The 19,010-nt window shown below is 51.3% G+C and overlaps 1 protein-coding gene across 1 annotated transcript in view; it reads left to right on the forward strand.

Moving 5' to 3' along the window:
* Window positions 1–19,010, forward strand: part of GRIN2A (glutamate ionotropic receptor NMDA type subunit 2A) — a 724,518-nt gene that overhangs the window by 71,899 nt on the left and 633,609 nt on the right. The window lies entirely within an intron of this gene.

The following is a 19,010-nucleotide window of genomic DNA, read 5'->3' on the forward strand; positions in this document are numbered from 1 at the left end:
CACGGCTACTAGAAAATAGAAAATTGTAGATATGATTGCTGTTTCCTTTTTTATTGGACAGCACCCCCATTGTTTCCTTCCCAGAGGGAATCCAAATCCCTTAATGCAAATTTTCCTAGCTGTATCCTAGCCATCTTCAAATTATGCACATCCCGGGGAGAGAGGGGTGGGTGACTCATCTTCAGGTACCTGCAGAGCCCCCATCAGAAAAATACCAAGAATACCATTGGCATGCTCCCTCTCCCCCAGTGCCCCCTGTGCTGTTCCTAACTATTAGTTTTTAAAAGAGGAACTGTATGAGTCTCTCAGGGCTGCTGTAACAGATGACTACAACGTGGGCGTGGGGGCTGCTGAAAAGGGCAACAGTGTATTGTTCTCTCTCTTTCTGGGGGCCCTAAGTCAGAAATGAAGTTGTGGATAGAGCAGTTTCCTCCAGACTCTGGAGACAGTCTGTTCCCAATTTCTGCAGGCAGCCAGCAGTCCTCGGTGTCCCTTGGCCTGCACTGTGTCACCCCATCATCTGCTCTTGCTACCCCATGGTCTTCTCCGTGGTGTGTGTATCTACGATTCCTTTCCCAATGTGAACTCTTTTTTTTTTTTTTTTGAGAGAGAGCATGAGAGCAAGTTGTAGGTTGGGGGCAGGGAGGAGAGAGAGAGAATCTTAAGCGGGCTCCATGCCCAGTGCAGAGCCCCAACTTGGGGCTCAATCCCCCGACCCTGAAATCATGACCTGAGCTGAAGATCAAATGTCCAGTGCTTAACACACTGAACCATCCAGGTACCCCTAGGGTGAACCCTTCTTAATTACTAACTAATGACATTTACAAAGACCCTGTTTCCTTTTTGTTTCAAGTTTTTATTGAAATTCTAGTTAGCTGACATATAGTGTAGTATTGATTTCAGGAGTAGATGTAGTGATTCATCACTCCCGAGTAACACCCAAGGCTCATCACAAGTGCCCTGACTTAATCCCCATCACCCATTAGCCCATCCCTCACCCACCTCCCTCCATCAACCCTCAGCATGTTCTCTATAGTCTCTTACGGGTTGCTTCCCTCTCTTTGTTCCCCCTTTCCCTTATGTTCGTTTTGTTTCTTAAGTTGTACATATGAATGAAATCATATGGTATTTGTCTTTCTCGGACTGGTTTCGCTTAGAACAACACCCTCTAGTTCCATCCATCTTGCCGCATCTGGCAAGATTGTATCTTTTTGATGGCTGAGTCATAGTCCAGGGGGTGTGTCTGTCACTTTGTCTTGATTCATTTATCTGTCAATGGATACTTGGATACTGTCAATGGATACTGTTTCCAAAACTTGGCCCTTGTAGGTAATGCTGCAATAAACACAGGTGTGTATGTATCCCTTTGAATCACTATGTTTGTATCCTTTGGGTAAATACCCAGTAGTGCAATTGCTGGGTCTTAGGGTAGTTGTATTTTTAAGATCCCGAGAACCTCCATGCTGTTTTCTACAGTGCCTGCACCAGTTAGTGTTCCCACCAACAGTGCAGGAGGGTTCCCTTTTGTCCGCACCCTCACCAACACCTGTTGTTTCTGGTTTGTTAATTTGAGCCATTCTGATGGATGTGAGGTGGTGTCTCGTGGTGGTTTTGATCTGTATTTTTGAGACCCTGTTTCCTAATAAGGTAACATTGTGAGGCTCCAGGTAGACGTGAATTTAGGGGGGATGCTGGCCAGCTCGGGACAGGGACCTCCATGCGTAGGGCAAGGGAGGTCTTCAAGGTGACCTGTTGTAGTGAATAAAAGAAGCAGAAGGGGAAAGCAGCAGTGTGGGCATAGCCCCTGATGTGGGTTTCCGTCAGTTGTTTCAATGACTATTAGGTCATTTCAGGATGCCTGGGAGGCCAGCCCTGCCCCAGAGTGACTGTGTGGGAGCAACTGCCTGTGAATAGAAGGTTGGGGACATAGATGCAGGACCACAAGACAAGAGGTTCTAAGCAATGCCCCCTGCAAGCCCCCCATGGCTTGCTTGCTGCCCCAGGGAAATGACCATGGGTGTGGGAACCCTGTGCAAGGACTGACTGAGTCCCTACCTTGCTAGGACCCTGAGATCCCAATCCTACTCCAGACAGTGGTTTCTGGGAGAGGGAACTGTGCTTCTGGGTCAGGAAACTCTGCACCTCTCCTTTGCCACTGAACTCCTCTCCATGGGGATGGGGGGCTATTCCCCCAACCTTGTAGAAAATAGGTCTTATTTCAATGCTGGATTCAGAGAATGGGGTCCTTCAGCTTATGGTCATATGTGTACCTCTGCCCTGGATTTCTTGGCCTTCCGGGGGAGGGGGGGGTCAGGGAGAGCCAACCTACCTGTGAGGAAGGTGTGCCTCGGGACACAGGCATAGCACACTGTCTCCAAACCGTGAAGCTGGACACACCCCAGATACAAGGGACACACTCAGGTGCTCAACTAGCTCCTTCTGGGCTACTTAATCCTGGTAACTGCCCTGGGAGGCGGGCACTGTTATTGGTTGCAAGTTATATGGGCGGGCATTGTTATATGGTTGCAAGTAACAGAATGCACTCTGGCTAATTTAAGCAAAAAAGGTGTTTTTTTTTTTTTTTAAGATTTGTTTATTTTAGAGAGGGAGAGAGCACGTGTGTATGGGGTAGGCAGTAGAGGGAGAGGGGGGCGAGAATCTCCAGCAGACTCTGCACTGAGCGTGGAGCCCGACTTGGGGCTTGATCCCATGACCCTGAGATCACTGCCTGAGCCGAAACTAAGTCTGCCGCTTAACTGACTGAACCACCCACGCGCCCCCAGAAAAGGTTCTCCTTAAAAAGTATTAGGTAGCTCCACGAACTCAGGGTTGGGGAGACAAACTAGGTTTATATAGTACACGGCTACACATAACATCGGGGAGGACCCTTTAACAAACACACAACCCCGGCACTCCACTTTACAGATGAGGAGATGGCAGCACAGGGAAGTTGAGTAACTTGCCCAAGGCAACACAGCTAAAATGGTGGAAGTCACATTCCAATGCAGCTAGCAATTAGAGCTGAGCTCTCACGCAGGTGGGAGGTTTTGGACAGGTGAGAGGTCGTGTCACGTGCAGACCTGTGAGATCCAAGACACAGAAGGAGAGGGCAGAGCTTGAAGGAAGAGCTGTTACTCTTTCTTTCCTACTGAAGAGAATAGGAGCTGGGAGCCCAGGCAGGGAACTGTGAGGACCCACCGAACTCCCGCCGGCAGCTGCATCCCACCTGGCTGCCCCATTCCAAGGCCCAGAGTGGCCTGCGCCTGGGTGGGGGACTCTAACATTGCAGACCGTGAGGGGTCTGGGGGCTGCGTGCATGGCCTGCTCCTGTCGCCTAGCCCCATGTTCTCCCCGCAGACCTCTTGGAGCGGGACGTTCTGGAGTCAGGTTGACTTTGATGGTAAACAGAGACATTCCAAACCTGGAGGAATTGGAACAATGCAGCCGCCATGCACTGAGAGGCTCGGGAGGTGACTCCGGGCGGGGCTGGGTTCTATCCAGGCCTGGCTGCAGACCTCCCGCAGACCTGGGCAGAGCCTCTGAGAGCGCCTACTGTGTGCGAGATGGGGGTAGGAGAGAGGCATTCCTGTGCTCCCTGCCCAGAAACCGTGGCAGCCAGCCCGCGGGGTGCAGGTTCAGCCCCCTCTGGAAGGAGTGGGGACAGTTTCGATCTCACCTCTCTCCTCAGAGCCCAGGGAGGGGCAGGGCGGGGTGATCTCAGGTGCCATCTCTGTGTGCACACCGGGCAGGGACACAGGGCCGGTGTTTCACCCCACCCTGCCAGGGGGACCTGACACCAGGCAGGCTGAAGACAGCTGTCCCCAGGCTGGGCCTAGAGACGCCACTGTGAGGCCCTCCGACCCTGCTTTCCAGTTGTTAGTAAGCATTCCTCTCCGACTGGAATCTGAGCCAGAAGGTGCTTGACAAACAACTCTAGAGAAGTTTGGCCCATAGTTGGGCAACTCTGCTGCTTCCTCCCCTGCGGAAGCTTCCCCTGAGACAAAGACCCATCTGGGTTGGAGGAGCCCACTCTCCACCAGGCTGCTTCCCCAGCCCCGCCTTCTGGGGTTTTCTCCTGGCTCCTTCCTGTCTGGGTCACAGACTGTGTGAACCTTAGGGCCTTCCCTCCCCGGTTCTCGGTCCTCTGGTGTCCCCAGCTTCTGGGCAGGCATCTGGGGCCTTGGAGCAGGCAGCACCCATGCACTCGTGCCGTCGTCCATCGTCTGTATGCCCAGACAGCGCGTGGTCCATCTGCACATTTCACGAAGCTGAGCACCAAAGCGGGAGTCAGCTTCCGAAATCTAGGGAGCTGTTCTCCATCGCTGTGACTTGCAGGCATGTGGCAAGTTTTGTTGTTTTTCTTGTATGTTATGGAATGGGTTTGTGGTGCCTGGAACTCCCCCCAACAAGCAGACTGGTCCTTCACCGAAAATGGCTCGTTAAGCCCCAAGCTCTGAGGATTGCTGAGCAGGAATGTTTGCCCTGGGAGCTGTCAGGGCCACAGGCTGCCTACCTTCCTTCCCTTAGTTTCTGAGCTCAGATCCCTGGGAGCATCAGGGACCTGCCAGAGCTTCCCTGAGGGGCGAGGAGTAGGTCTGGTCTGGTGGACATCTGGGGAACCCCGGGAGGGTGGGCTTGGGGGTGTAGTATATGAAGGTGGGACAATATGCTACCCACAGAAGGCGGTAGGGTTTTAGACAGCTTAACAAGGCACAGGAGGGCATCCTAGGAATGCTCATGGAAAGAAAGAAGGACAAAAAGGTGGAGAGAAAGAAGAAACTTCCCAAAGGGGCCTGGACCCTGCCCAAGTTCAAGGTCAGCCTTGCTGTCTCTTTGCTCGCCTGCTGGAGGAGCCCAGCTGCTCTACCTCCCAAGTGCCAGAGGAGGCAGGAGGCCAGGTCCTGCCCTGTAGGGGGCTACATTCCCAGGGGCCCCAGATCTCACCCCAGGCATGGGGTGGGGTCTCTGGAATGGGAGTGGTCCCTGGCTGGCGTCCAAACCCCTGCGCACACCATCCCCTCCCCACCGCAGACCACAGCGTTCATGCTCTGAGCCAGGCACCCACGTGAGATCTGAGATGTGCTGACCCCGGGGGGAGGGCCCCCCGCAGGAGTGGGGGCGCCATGGCATGTCTCTGCGCGGGGCCCTGGCCGGGCTCCATGTCCACCTGTTGGTGCCCGTCCCCTTGGCTGCTCCGTCTGCCTGGCCTCTGGCAACAGGCCTCCGGCTCCATCCTCCTTCTGACTGCTTGGAACGTCCCTCTTTCCCAGGTGCATTGGGGAAAGCCTGCTTTCGGGGGGCTGGGGTTCAGCCAGGCCTCCACGGCTGCTCCTTCAGCCGTAGCCAGCGTCTTGGGTTTCTAGGGCGGCGGAGCAAATCCCCGCACACTTTGCGGCGGGAAGCAACACGCATTTATGGGCTGCACATTCTGCAGGTCAGAAAGCCAGGTTCTCTGCTCTGGCCCTCAGGGGTCTGGACTCAGGGTGCCGCCTCTCATATGGGGGCCCTGGAGGAGAATCTTTTTCCACTCCTGCTTGCTCGCCCACAGAATGTCATTCCTGGCTGTGGCTGTCCGGTCCCCATCTCCTTGAGGGCTGTCGGTGGGCACCCTCGGCTCCTCCTCACCAGGCGCCCGTTTCCCAAGGCAGCAGTGGCAAACCAGGTCCTCCACAGCCCGCCTGAGTCTGAGTTCCCCTTCTGCTGCCAGCGGGGGGAGACTTCTTGCCTTCCAAGGGCTCGTGGGACTCACTTAGGCTCATCTGGATAGTGGCCCCTTGAATGAACTCCAAGGAAATGGCCATGTGAGGTGACAGACCCCCCCCCCCAGTGGTTCCTCCACACCTAAAGGAAGGGCTTCCCCCAGAGTGAGGGTTCCTGGGGTCCACTCTGTTAATTCTGCCAACCTGGGCAAGCCGCTGGTCCCAGGAGTGCCGCACAGACGTCCTCTGAGACCTCCCCCATCCGGGTGGAGGGCGCAAACTAGCCTGAGAAGCTGGAGTCTTGGTTTGGAGCTCTGCCTTTGCCACTAGTGGGCTGTGTGACCGTGGGCCAGTCACCTTTCTTTGGGCCTCAGTCTTCCTGTCTGGACACCTGGGAGATGGGCCCATCAGAGGGGCTCTACTGTGGCTTCCTTTAGGAATTATCTGGGGTGGGGGGGGGCTTTAAAAAATATGGTGTTTGCACCCTTGCTCAGGGACCCTGGCCTAAGGGGCCCGGGGGAAGGGCACAGACATGGGTTTCTTTAAAACAAAACAAAACAAAACAAACCGCCAAGGAGATTGGGCTGGCCCAAGTTTGAGAAGCACAGTATTGAAACTTTCTGACGCAGAGGTTCTCAACTTTGGTTACACGTTAGGGTAGTCTGGAGAGTTTTTTCTGTGTGTGTGTGTGAGGGGGGTGTGCGTGGAGATTTTTCTTAAAAGACCTGAGCCCGGGCCCTACCCTGGAGCCTCACTGAGTTGGGTGGAGGTAGGGTCCCGTTTAAAATCTCTCTGGGGTTTGCCAACGTGCGTTCTTAAGACCATAGTTGCCATATCCGGTTCTTTTCTCCATTCCTCCGGGTGGGATGCGGACAGGAAAATGCCAGATTGCAGAAAGAGGCAGGGCAGGGAGGGTTCACCTGGCCCCTGGGTCAGCCCGAAGGATCCTTCCATGGGCCTGGGATATTTCCCCAGAGCCCACTTCACAGAACTGGGGATTAAGAGCCATCATGTCCGTCATCACTTAGCTCAGTGGCTCTGAGCCCCCTGGGGCCAACCGGAGCACGTGCCTCTCGGAGTCCCACAGCCACAACCCCCGGAAGTCCTCCTGATTTCTCCCCTGGGATGTCAGCCTTCAAGCTCCCAGTTCAGCCCTAGAAACAGGTCCCAGCCCTGTTTTCAACGTGGCCACTGCATGCCTCCTTCTGCACCATTTCCTTCCAAACAATCGGCTTCCCCTTTGGGAAGGTTATCAGAGCACAGCCCAGGGTGGGCAGGGCCGGATTTCTGCCCCGGGCACTCCCCGGAGGTGGGAAGGAACAGAGGATGGGGCCACGGCTGGACTGACTGACCTGGATCCATCACGCCCCTGTTTAAACTTTCCCTGGGCTCCTGCTGCCCAGAAGAGAAATCCAAACTCCTGCTACAGGCCATGAGAGCTGCTTCATGTGGCCCCAACCTCTCTGATTTCTCCCCTCACCCTTGCGAATTGCCTGTACAGTAGCCTCCTTGTCCACACTCAGCTTCTTCCTACCCCAGGACCTTGGGACTTACCACTTATTTATTCTACATGAAGTACTCTTCCTGTGGCTGGTCTTTCTTCTGTTCTAGCCTTCCCAGAGCAGATCACCCTTCCTGAAATACCACCCCCCCCACTCTGTCTGTCACCCTGCTTTATTTCTTCCCAACACTTATCGCTATTAAAAATGTCTTATATATTAACTTAAGTTTTTTTCTTCATGGTCTTTCTCTACCCCTAGAAAGTAAACTCCTCAAGGGCAGGGACCTTGTCTGGCCTTTTTGTTTTGAGTTTCTGGGTCTGGCAAATGCTCAGTAGGTTTCGGCTGAATAAATGAACAAGAGAAATTGACAGAGTTTCAAAGCACGGAGTGTGGAAGGTACGGTAGGGGTTCGTAGAATGCACATACCTCCCAAATGCAGTACGGGTCAGGGGGTGCTCTAAGGGGAGACTTACTCTTGCAAATACCCTGTGAAGTCATTGAATACTACGAAGTTGTAGTATTCACATTTTACAGATGAGAAAATGAAGACACAGAGAGGTTAGTGACCTGGCCAAGGCCACACAGCTGGCCAAACCCCGGTGCAGCGAGCTCCCCATGCTGTGCTGTCTGTGGGGAGGCAGGAGGTAGGATGCAAACCGCTGAGCTGGCTTGGTTGCACAGGCAGAGGAAATCCAGTCCATTATACTGTGGCCACTCCCACACAGCCACAATAAGGCTGCAGAGGGCAGGGGGTAGGGGAACAAGGGGCGTTCTCTTGCAAACCCTGAAAGGGGGAGGAGCAGAATCCCACGACGGGGTCAACCAGCAGCCCCGACTGCTTCCTGCCACCCCAGACTCGGTTTCCCCATTACCAAAGTGCAAAGGAGATGGGCCTTCCTCTCTCTTATGTGATTCTAGTGACAAATGAGTGTCCCCAACAAGTGTCACCCAGACTCCAGGGTGGGGGCGGGGGCGATGACGGGGCATGGGGCTCGGATGGCAGGGAAAGGCACGAGGGTCTAGGTCAGAGAACTTGCAGGTAGGGTGGAGTGCACGCCTTTAGTTTCTGCTTACATGGTGTTGGGCCCCTCCCTCTGCTCGCAGCACCCCATTCTCTTCTGGGAACTACCCCTGGGCCATCCCATGCAGAACTGGCTGAACCAGGGCAGGGGAAGGGAGGGGGCTGTCCAACAAGGTGCCACTCGTGGCCACATGGCCCGATTGGAGCCAGTCAAATCTCCTCTCCAAATAGGAATTTCAGTTTGGGGAAACAGGAGGGAAGGAAGAAGGCAATGCCCACTTCCAGACTCCTTCCATGGTGCCCACTGGGGTAGCAGTGGAGCCCCCTGCTATGCTCACAAGCCCCGGAAATCCCTTCCCAACCCTCTGACCTCATTTTCCAGTCCTTTGCTCATCACTCACCACAGTCAGGCTACCCTGGCGCTTTTTTACTCCTCGGGCAGGGCAAACTCCCCACCCCAGGACATTTGCACTTGCTGTTCTCTCCACTGGGAACATTCCATTCCAGATCGTCTTTCCAACTGCTGGCCTCTTTTTTTTGTCACTTCAGCCTTCACGGAAGGGGTCTTCAGAGAGCCCTTCAGAGATGACCCAGCCAGGCCCCTGCCCCACCTGGCTGGCCAGTGTCCTACCATATCCTTTAGTTGTATTTGCTTGATGGTGCACAATGATGGCTTGGGTCCTTTGGCTGACTTATTTGTTGGGTTCTTTCTGTCTGCCTTCTCCCACTTGACGTAAACCCCGTGAGAGCCCTTCTCTGTGTGTCTTACCTCCCCCAGCATGGTTGAGCCCCTGGCAGGTGCTCAAGAAATCATGTTTGAATGAAGGAATGAGGCAATGGCGTTAAGCCTGACCCTGGGGAATCCTCGCAGGGAGTACTTGAAAGAGCTCGTGAGGGAATCCTTTGTGCTATTTCCAGAGGGGAAAGCTGACCCTTAGGGAGAGGAGAGGAGGCCATTATCAAGGACTCACCTGGCCTTCCTTCACCGTGCAAGCAGGACTGCCTCAACTTTGGGGTCACTTCCTATGGTCATGAGCCAAGTCCCCCAGGGGCAGAGAATCCCTGACCTTCAGCCTCCCTTTCTCCTCTCCCCAAGCTTCCAGGAAGGAGTCTTTGTGTCTCTTCTTTGTGAGAAACACCAAGCCCTCTGGTGTGGACAGAGGAGCCCTAGAACCCTGCGAGGGTGGGAGCAGGCGGCAGGCGAGCTGGGTCCTGCCATACAGCCATCCAAACGGATCCGGCTGGCATGTGGGTGGTGTGGTCCGACCGGTTGGGTGAGTGCGGGGTGTGGGCTGGCGAAGGTGCCAGTGAACTGTGACACCCCCATCCTGGAGATGGAGAGGCATGCTGGGAAGACAGCTGACCTCCCAGTATATCTCCAGCTCCTCAGCACTGGCTCTGGTGTGGGACCATCGCCACCAGAGACCGGAGTCTCCCCGGCATCCTTCCAGGATGATCACCCAAACAGGGCTTCCCAAGAGTGTCTCATCCGGGTACAAGGCGAGGAGGAAGCATTCTGGGCTGGAATGGAATGGCCCGGAGCATAGAGATTGGCTCTAGATAAGTCGATGAAGGAAGAGGCAGTCAGGAGAGAAGCCTCAGTGGGGGAAACAAGAGAGTTGAGAGTTTGGAGCCCCAAAGACCTTTCTTTTTAATTTTTTATTTTTTATAAACATATATTTTTATCCCCAGGGGTACAGGTCTGTGAATCGCCAGGTTCCCAAAGACCTTTGAATCTTGGCTCTGCCACCTATTTAATGAACCTGCGTGAGCCTCGGGTTCCTCGTTTGTAGAATGGGGATCACAGTGCCCACTTCTTCACGGTGGGGTGAGGACTACATGGCTAGGACAGGTAAGGTGCTTAGCACTCAGTACTCGCTCAATAAAATTAGCATGAAGAGGCGCTTAGGGGTGAACTACTGAGCACAGTCTTGCTCCCATAACTCTTGCTTTTTCTCCTGGCAGAGTTTTACTTTCCCTGCTTGGGATATGTAGGAAAGGGCCCCACCCTTCTGGACTCTTCCAGTTCCGTAATCTGTCCTGTCACTTTGGAATACTCCTGGGTAATGGCTCTAGCTAAGGTGTTAATGGCGGATTGTAGCTAATGGGGTAATGGCATAATGAGGTTCCCTGTCTAGGAATATTTACATATCAATCAGTGACAACTGGAGAAGCCAAAGGAACGTTCTCCACAGAGTCCAGGGTGGGAGTGGGGTTAAGACTGGAGAAGTTTGGCCCAAAGGGGCTTTCTAGGTTCTCCTACATCTCCTGGGAGCACTAGTATCCAGCCCTGAGGGTATTGGATGGGCGGGCGCTCATACATCTGGCCAGAGGAAAGTGGGGAGACAGTAAAGCTTCCTATAACATTTCTTTGGGGATCCCAGTGATATACTGCGTGAGGGTTACACAGGGACAGGATCAAAAAGGCTATGCCAGGAAAAGGGGGTTGCATGTAGGAAGAGGCCCTGAGAGTCCCTCTCTTTCTGAGTCCTTGTTCCTAATTACTTGGATTTATTCTAGAACAAGTTTCCCTGAATCCGTTCCTCGGAGTATCACCTTCAACCTCACTGCCATTTCTGTACCTCTGACCTATGCAGTCATTTGAAAGCTTGTTAAACATTGGGGGTCAAATGCAGTCCCATGGCTGCTTTGGTAACTGGTTTTATTGGGATGTCCACTCATCCAGGATTGGCCTCAGAGCTGTGAGCCTGAGACACAGACCCTGTGAGGTCTGGGATCCCAGGGCCGAAAATATTCACCATCTGGTCCTTGCCAGAAAAAGTTTGCCAACTCTTGATTTTGCTTCATTTAAAAAAAAAAAAATCAACATGTGTTTTTGACTTACATAGACTTAACTTTAAAATGAAACTTTTGGGGTGCCTGGGCAGCTCAGTCAGTGAAGTGTCTGATTCTTGATTTCAGCTCAGGTCACGATCTCAGGTCATAGGATTTGAGCCCCGTGTCGAGTTCCACACTGTGCGTGGAGCCTGCTTAAGATTCTCTCTCTCCCTCTCCCTCTGTGCCTACCCCTTCTCCTGCTATCGCTCTTTCTAAAAAAAGAAAAAGAAAGAAAAAGAAAAAGAAACTTTTATCACTGCTATGAATTGAAAATCAGCCTCCCTACCTGTGAATGCAAGAGCACTGGAGAAAATAAATGTAATGAAAGCAAAAGAATATTTTTCATTTCTACCTAGTTGCTCTTGCCTAACTAAAATTGTTTTTCACTGTTTGTTATTGTTTCAATTTTTTTAAATTGAAGTTTAATTGATGTAGGATATCCTGTTAGTTTCAGGTGGACATCATAGTGCTTCAGTATTGGTATACATTATGAAATAAGTCTAGTTACCATCTGTTGCCAAAGTTACTACAAAGTTACTGTGTTCTGTATGTTACATCCACAAGACTTATTTATTTTATAAGTGGAAGTTTATACCTGTTAATCCCCTTTGCCTGTTTTGTCCCCCGCCGTTCTCCTGCTTCTAACCAAATTTTGAGTTGTGACCTGAGCACTCATTCTTTAGAAGGATAAGATTCTTTCAGTCATTCAGCAGGTCATTATTGAGCACCAGCTGTATGCCAGGCATTAAAGGGCTCTTGCCCTTTTGGGACTTGCTCGGTGCCTAGTGCTGTCCTAGGCATTTCATCCATGCTCGTTTGTTAGACTCTATAGCCCTATGAGGTACGTACCATCATCCCCTTTATCAGATAGGTAAACTGAGGCACAGAGAGGCTGAGAGATCTGTGAAAGTTACACAACTAAAGAGGGTGTTAGGGGCTGGATTGTGGTCCCCACAACTCATACAATGTAGTCCTAACCGCCAGTACCCCACAATGTGCCTCTATTTGAAGATAAGGTCTTTAGAAAGGTAGTTAACATTAAAACGAGGTTGTTAGGGTGGGTCCTATTCCAATCTGATGGGCATTCTCTTAAGAGGAGATGGTGGCACAGACACACACACAGGGAAGATGATGTCAAGACTCAGGAAGAAGATGGCCATCAACAAGACAAAGAGAGAGGCCACAGGAAACACCAACCCTGCTGACACCTTGATCTTGGACCTCCAGCCTCCAGAACGGTGAGGTGGTCAATTTCTGTTGTTCAAGCGACACAGTCTGTAGTACTTGGGGTGGCCCGAGCTGACTCACACGGAGGTGCAGAGCCCAGGTGTAACCAAGCTCCATCCGTAGGTGCTGAAGGCATCCTAGCACCCAACTGAGACTCTCTCCTTGTGGTTATCAGAGAGACTGAAGAGGACTTTGGAAGAGAATAGCATTCTTACTCCATAACTTAATGGTATTTATTCTATGCCTATGTATTGCCTGAAACCATCTCCCTGACTGCCAGAGTATGTGCTTCTTGCTTTGGGGACTATAAAGCTGACCAGTTAGGACCAGCCTGAGTCCATGACAGCCCATGGGCCCAGGATGCCCAGAGGTCAGCTCTCCTAGACTCTCAAGCATCTTGAGACTCCTCAGGTCAATGCTTGGCTCTACTGATTTGCTTGAACTTTTTTTTTTTTTTTTTTTTAAGATTTCATTTACTTATTTGAGAGAGAGAGTGGGGTCGGGGGGTTACAAAAGAAGAAGGAGAAAGAAACTCTTAAGCAGACTCTGTGCTGAGCATGGAGCCAGAAGTGGGGCTTGATCCCACAACCCTGAGATCACAAACTGATTCCAGCTCACTGAGTGATCCTGGGCAAGCCTTGGGCATCCATTCTAGAATCTTCCAACTCCTTCTCCGAGGATCAGCTACCTTTCCAAGATTAAAAGACAGCTCTTCAGAGTGTCTGTCCTTTCTTTGGAAGAACACTGACCTTTCCCTCTGACCACTGGTCTGTCTTTACTTCCTTAATACCAGCTGCCACAACTTACAATTATATGTTTGTTTCTTCACTTGTTTATCTCAGGGTTCCATCGCCAAACTGTACCCTCCACTGGGTCAGGGACCATGTCATTTTCCCGGACCTGTGTGTTTCATTCATCTCTCAGCACCCAGCACAGAGCCTGGCCCTCAGTAGGCCCTCAGTAAGCGGTTGTTGGATGAAGAAATGAGGATAGCAGTGCTTCTGAACTTTTAACTCCCATGTGATTTCCCCTGGAGAGTTTTTTTAAATGCAGATTCTGATTCCCTGAGTGGGTAGGGCCTGAGCATTTCTCAAGGGTTCTCAAGGGATGCTGCTGGTCTGTGGATCATGCCTTGGGGAGTGATGTCGTAGGTAAAGTCTCTCCCTCCTACCCGCCCCCCCACCCCGTCCCCTTTCTCATTGCTCAACTTCCGAGGAGAGGCATCCAGTGTTTCAGAAGCAAGGAAGGGACTCCTGAAGCCCAAGAAAGCATTCATAAAGAAGGAGGAGAAATTTCAAGGAGCTCAGAACTAACGAAGCTTCATCGGCATACCTGAGAATGGCATAGCTGGCTTTCAGAGGTGTCCAGTGTACCTGATCTTGAAGTCTGAACAGAGATGGTCCCACCCTGGGTCTCTCCCTGGAAGGTGATAGGTTAAGACCCGCCTCACCAGGTTGCCTCCCTTCTCAATGCAAAGCTCACTACACCCAGCCCCCAGCGTAAAGCACCTGGCCTGGCTGTCCCAGGGATGGGTCCTCCACACTGCCAGTGGTGACAATATCTGGTCTCCACCCTACCTGTGGACCCAACCAGCGCCCTCTCTGGACACAGAAAGGTACAGCAGTAGGACAAGGTAGTTCAGTTGAACCGATGGGGTTCCCTAGGGGCTCACATTGGTGGGAAGGTAAGGTGGCCCTCCACCAGCCAAGAGGGCAACTCACCACACATCCCTAGTGTTGGATGCTCCGGGACTTTGACCATGTTTGGCTTAAAGGACTAATACAGTGTTAAAACGTGGACCACAGCACTGGTATCAGAGTCACTTTGTGGTTGGGGAGCTGGGAAAGATCTTGCAAAATATGCAGACACACTCCACCCCAGACCTCCTGTTCCAGTGCCTTTGGAAGCAGGGCCCAGGAATTTACATGGTTCATAGGCTCCCCAGATGATTCATAGGTGCTTTTCCCTTTCAAAGTCTCTGGGCTCATATATTTGTCTCCTCCTCAGTCTGTATACATGGTTTTTACTTCCTTTTGTGTCAGCTCTATTGTTGCGTCTTTGATCGTAAGCCCATAAGCCACCTCAAACCCCTTTGGAAGCCAGAGAGTAGAGTAAATACACCAGCCTTTATACGCAACTAGGTGTCCTAGGGAGTCACCCTGCCCCTTTGATGCTCCTCTTGCCAGCGAACCCGCCATCCCAGTGCAGCCCACATAGAAGCAACCCAGTGAACCCTTCCCTATTACACATCAAGCCAACTGGTCCCCTGAGACCAGACCATCTTTGCAGTCCATATCGGCACCAGCAAATACTCCAGTGAGCCAAACCATGTCCTACACGCTCAGCCATTTCTTCTGAGCCCTAGACTCTTCAGGCTTCTCTATGATGATATTTGCCTTACACATGTCCCCAAAGGGGCATCCGAGTCCCCTCTGGCTCATTCTCCGAGACCCAGAGCCATTCTAAAGTGTGAGTGCAGTCTTGCATTCCACGTCCCTATCCTTTCTCACCTCATAATGTCTTTTCTTGAGCCCATGCTGGCTCCCTCCTTCACCTCCACACAGCAGTCAGGCCGACCATGTCATTGCTTTTTCTTGTGTTAGTTTCAAGCAACTGTATTGAAGAAAAATACCTCATTTACTAGCAGAGTTATTGGCTGATCATTCCCCATTGGGAACTTGCCTCATTGATTCGATGCTGTATTAGACAGCATATTGGAAGATAGATTAGCTAAGGGCACCAAGCCTCCTCTAACAATTTAGATGAAAATTTCAGAATATCTTGAGACTTTATTTTAGAATACAAAGGGTGTTTGACTTCTAATTTCCGTTCTCTGTGGAGCAAGAACAGGCCTTCCATTTATGGACATGCATAAAATACTTCACTGTTCTGTGCATGCTATAAATTCAATACTAATTCTCAAGCCACATCAGATTATGACTACAAAGTATACCATGTAGCCTCAAATCTCCAATGCAGAAGGCTTAAACCAGAGTGGGTACCACTAGAATAACTCCTTCCTCCAATGCAGAAGGCTTAAACCAGAGTGGGTACCACTAGAATAACTCCTTCCTTCAATGTGACACACACCCATCTCCCCCCAACAGCACAGGGAGGACGAGCCCCTTCACTTCTTTCCACCACAGCTGGAATGAAGCCCCCAGTCCTACCTTAGCCCCACTGCTTTCCACAACCTCAACCTTGCTTCCCCCTTTCTAGCCACACTGGCTTCTTTCAGATCCTCCCACCCAACCACAGTGCCTTTGAACTTGTTGCTTCCTCTCCCTGGGGCCCTCTCCCTTCTCTTTTGCCAAGCCAACTCCTGGTTCTCTTCAGATCTCAGGTCAAAGCTCTGGCACTACTTCCTCAAGGAAGCCCTCCCTGATAACTCTGCCTAGGTCAAATCCCCTTCCTGCAGGCTCTCTGAGCACTGTCTACCCCTTCCTTCATTGCATGCTTGTCACGCCAGCATGTTCACATTTAGTTGAGTGATTACTTAGTTCATCAACTCAGTATAGTTATGGTGACTGTGTACCCCAGGCTTCCTGGGACAGTTTTGATCAATTTATGATTATTGTCCCATTGAAATTATTAATAGCACCCTCTTTGCTCTCCAAAGTGTCTTATTTTGGATGGTAAGTCACATGGCCATCCCCGTGGTAGCCACCCCACCAGACTGTGTGCTCCATGAGGACCAGACCTTTGCTTGTTTCTGCTCATCACTGTGCTCCCAGCACCTGGCTCCAGATAACCAGACAGATCCTGCATGGCTATTTGTGGCTTACCCTTGAGAATGATACAGCATCGCTTCCACCATATTCAGATGGTAGACTGGATGCCCGTCAGTGAGCCCAAGCTCTCAATGGACCTGAGTGTCAGAGAAATTGCAAAGATGTCTTAAAACTACCACCTATCTGCAAGGATTTGGATTTTGTTAATTTATTCATCAAATATTTCTTGGTTCCAGGGTTCCTGCCTCTTGTCACATAGTTTGGGCAAGGCACAAGTCTTCCTACTGAGAGGCAGGTCCTCCCAGCCACATGCCTGGCTTGGGGTTGTGTCTGCTTAGAGAATGGGGTGTGTTTTGGTTTGGTTTTTCCTTTGCATAAAGGTGACATCTTTGTGCCAAGCTGTCTGCACCGAAAGGATGCCTTTTTCCAAGTCACTGGTTCAGAAGAAGAGGCTTTTTCAAATTTTCATAAAGGCACTGTAAAGACCAACAGAAACCCAGATTCATCCCCCACTATGTGTCAGACGATCACAAAAGCCCTGGGCAAAATAGAGATGGCCTCTGTTCCTAAGGAGCTTGAGTTCTGTTGGGGGAATGAAGACAATGACTGCAGATGTGCAGAGACAAAAATTAAAAAAATAATAATCACAGACTGTAAACAGGGTTATGGGGGAAAACCCATCTGCTGACCCCCTACTCTTTGCTGGTTGCTAGAGGCAGAGGCCAGAGTCTGGAGATGACGCTGCCTTCCCAGGGCCACCAGCACTCAGGGTATGTCCTGCAGCTGAGGGACCAAAAAGAGCAAACAGAAATGGGCTGTGTCCAAAAAATTTGAATCCCACATAAGGAGGGAATTCCCAGGCTGTTCAAAGTGTAAGTTCAAGCTCGAGAGTTTCAGAGCACGGGAATGGCCAAGAATTTCTACGTCTCCTCCCTCCTGAGTTGTCATTCTTTGAATCTGGGACTAGGGCACCATGAGTGGTATGTGTGTGTGTGTGTGTGTGTGTGTGAGAGAGAGAGAGAGAGAGAGAGAGAGAGAGAGAGAGAGAGACTTCCTCTGGAAAGAGAAGACATCCTTACTTCCTCATAACCAAAGCCCATACCTGAGTCTGCCTGGTGGGGCCGAGGGGTACTTAGCTTGGGGGAATGTTTCCGTGGGCTTACAGCTTAAGTGACAACTGCCCCCCCAACACACAGACACACACACACACACATACAGACACAAAGATATCCAGGAATCTTGGGAAGAAATACAACACAAGACCTGTATCCTGTCAAGCAGCGTAATGAAGAGAACAGATCAGTGTTGGTTAGAAAGTTCCTTGAGACCAAGTGTTCTTTGATTTGCTTATTCAACACAGTATTCCCAGGGCCTCAAGCGGTCTCTGGCACATGGGACATTCACACCTTGTGTATACTTGAAGTGAGTGATTGGGAAAATATTATTTCCACGAGCTGTTCTTTGGCAGGAAGGAAAGGTTTTGTATTTTTTTTTTTAATTAAAAATATTTAGAAGGGCGCCTGGGTGGCTCAGTGGGTTAAAGCCTCTGCCTTTGGCTCAGGTCATGATCTCAGGGTCCTGGGATCAAGTCCCGCATCAGGCTCTCTGCTCGGCGGGGAGCCTGCTTCCTCCTCTCTCTCTGCCTACTTGTGATCTCTCTCTCTGTCAAATAAATAAATAAATAAATTTAGAAAAGCACCAACGATGCTCTCGTTCCCTGAAGAGTAACATTTATGACCGTGCTTAAGATCCCCAGGAAAACGTGCTTAAGATCCCCGGAAAACTAGAGCACACCCTGGGACGCTATTAACAACCGGTGCTCTTATCTCCTTTGCCTTTTTGGTTTTAAACTGGACGCCACTGTTGCAGAAGATGATCCAGGAGAGCCAGCCTTGGCACGCAGCGAGACACTGGACGGCTTTCTCTTGTGACGTGCCAAGAACATCCCACGGGACTACCTGGGCTCCAGATGTTTGGGTGGTGATGATGCTGGCCGAGGGAGAGCAACCCCCCCACCCCCGCCACTTCCTGTTACGCTTTCTGGTTGTACTTCGGGGATATTCAAATGTGGGGGGGGCTCCCACACTCTGGCCCTCCGGTGCCAAACCTCCTGGGGGAAACTGGGGCCAACAGTGAAGCAGCCAGAGGCTTTGGGGCTGAGTGCCAGACACTGCCATCGTGGGGAAAACCCAGACCCAACCCCTGTAGGTGTGTTGTGCTCACCGAACATTTGCATTCATGAAACACGTGGTGTCTTGAAAAGACATGAAAGCCCATTATGATGCGGTTATGGGCTGTATCTCCAGAGGTTTGGAAATGCCGTGATGCCCCCTCTGATTTTGACAATAGTCGAATCTCTCTGTCTGAAGGGAAACGGGCAATATTTGTCCCGTGACTTGCAGGAGGTTTTATGGCTGGGAAGAGCAATGAGATCCAGAGCTCTGAGCTGTCATTGGAGGCCTCAGGCATGGGGCGGGTGTGGGGAGCAGGCCCTTGTTTCTCTGCTGGAAACCATTCTCTCCATCCTGCCCCTGCCTGGTCTGTGGAGGTGGGGTGGAGTGTATTTCTCAGATCCCACTCCAGGAACTCAGGTACCCTGGCTCTCCGTAGAGCAGCACTAGTGGCTTCTCCAGCTGTCTCCCTCATGGTAAGATGGGCAGGCAGCTGATCCCAGCCTAGAAGGGCTGATGGCAGGGTATTTGGTTAGCGAAGGTTGTGGGGAGGTCTTGGCCCAACAGTAGTTGCCTGTTGCCTTCATGCTTGGAATTTTCCCTGGGTCTGAGGATTTTCTGTGTCTGAGGTCCTGCTTCTGGAAGAGGAGCCAAGAGAAAATGTAGCTTGTGAGCTCTATGGTCGTGCTTGCTGCTTTCTGACCTCCAGAGGTGTATAGAGTTGTAAGCCAAGGTCAAAGATAAGAGTTAGACCCTGGGAGACGAAATGATTTGCCAGGATAACATGGCCAGTGGGAGATTTTTTTTTTTTCCTGCTTGGC

Source organism: Mustela lutreola, chromosome 17, assembly GCF_030435805.1.
Source record: "Mustela lutreola isolate mMusLut2 chromosome 17, mMusLut2.pri, whole genome shotgun sequence".
Classification (NCBI taxonomy): Eukaryota; Metazoa; Chordata; class Mammalia; order Carnivora; family Mustelidae; genus Mustela; species Mustela lutreola.